Here is a 1,223-nt window from a genome sequence, read left to right on the forward strand (position 1 = left end):
AAGAAAAATTTTAGATTTCACTCCCTCCCGCTCCCCCCACCCCCTACAAACATAAAACAGGAACAAACGCAAAGACAACTGGAGTCCAATCAGATGACAGCAGAGTGAAGGTGGTGATTGGGAGACTGCTGTAGGTCTAGGCAGGCTTGAGTCTCTTGTACATCAGGTCATCATGAATCACACACAACTTTCCCCGACCTTGGGTTCACCCCACTGCACGCACCGGTCAGTGATTTCCCTGCTTCCCGCCCCACAACATCCGTAAGGTGGACTGGTACTGAGTGCACACACCAGTGAGTTTTTACCTATGCCTACACTCAGGTCACCACCCTGACCAACCACAGAATATCCCATTAGCCTAGAAAGAGTCCTTCTCCCCCACTTCGCTCAATGCCCATTCCTCCTTTTGTAAAGCAACCACTACTCTATTGCCACGCGGTGATTTCGCCTGCTCTTGAACTCTGTATAAATGGAATCACAAGCACCCACTTCTGTGGCTGGCTTCCTTAGTTCCATGTATTGGTGAGAGCCACCGAAGGTGTTGTGTGCATGAGCACTTTATGTTCTTTTGTGACCGAGTAGTATTCCATTGTAAGCATGTGCCTCAATTCTCTCCTTGCTGATAAGCATGTATGTAGTTTCAAGTCCAGGCTGTCAGGAATCCAGCTGCTGTGAACGTGTCTGCACCAGTCTTGCTGCGGCATCTGCGCTCAGTTCTCCTGGGTGTACCCTGAGCAGAAGGATTACTGGGTCAAAGGGAAGGCATAGGCTCATTTTTAGGAGACATTTCTACCTTCACCGTGTTTTGCTTCCCCCAAGCAGCAAAACTGGGACCGCTGTCTGCCCCCAAACCAACTTCTGGCCTGGAGTTCGGTCCCCAGGTTAGAGAGCTGGCTTCCAGTTTTAGAAAAACCTATTCTAAGAGAAGATTCCACTGAATGAATTTATCCCCATGGGATAAATTCTTTTTCAGTTACTTGCACATATAAACTTTTCCAGAGTTACTTTCCTCTACACACATGCACACACATGTAAACATTTCTCATTATAAAAGGAAAGAATACGGCTCCCTGTTCCACGCATCCCACATAGTACTGAGGTTGCGGATGGTGATGTCTTTCTCCCGTGGAGAGGCTGGTGCATCCGAATCACGGTTCTTTTCAGTTAGCAGCTGAGCGCTTTAACCACCGCACCACCAGGGTGCCTTGCTTTGCCTGTACTCG

The sequence above is a fragment of the Echinops telfairi genome, unplaced genomic scaffold, assembly GCF_000313985.2.
Source record: "Echinops telfairi isolate 266 unplaced genomic scaffold, ASM31398v2 ScPeMD7_7467;HRSCAF=8505_1, whole genome shotgun sequence".
Classification (NCBI taxonomy): domain Eukaryota; kingdom Metazoa; phylum Chordata; class Mammalia; order Afrosoricida; family Tenrecidae; genus Echinops; species Echinops telfairi.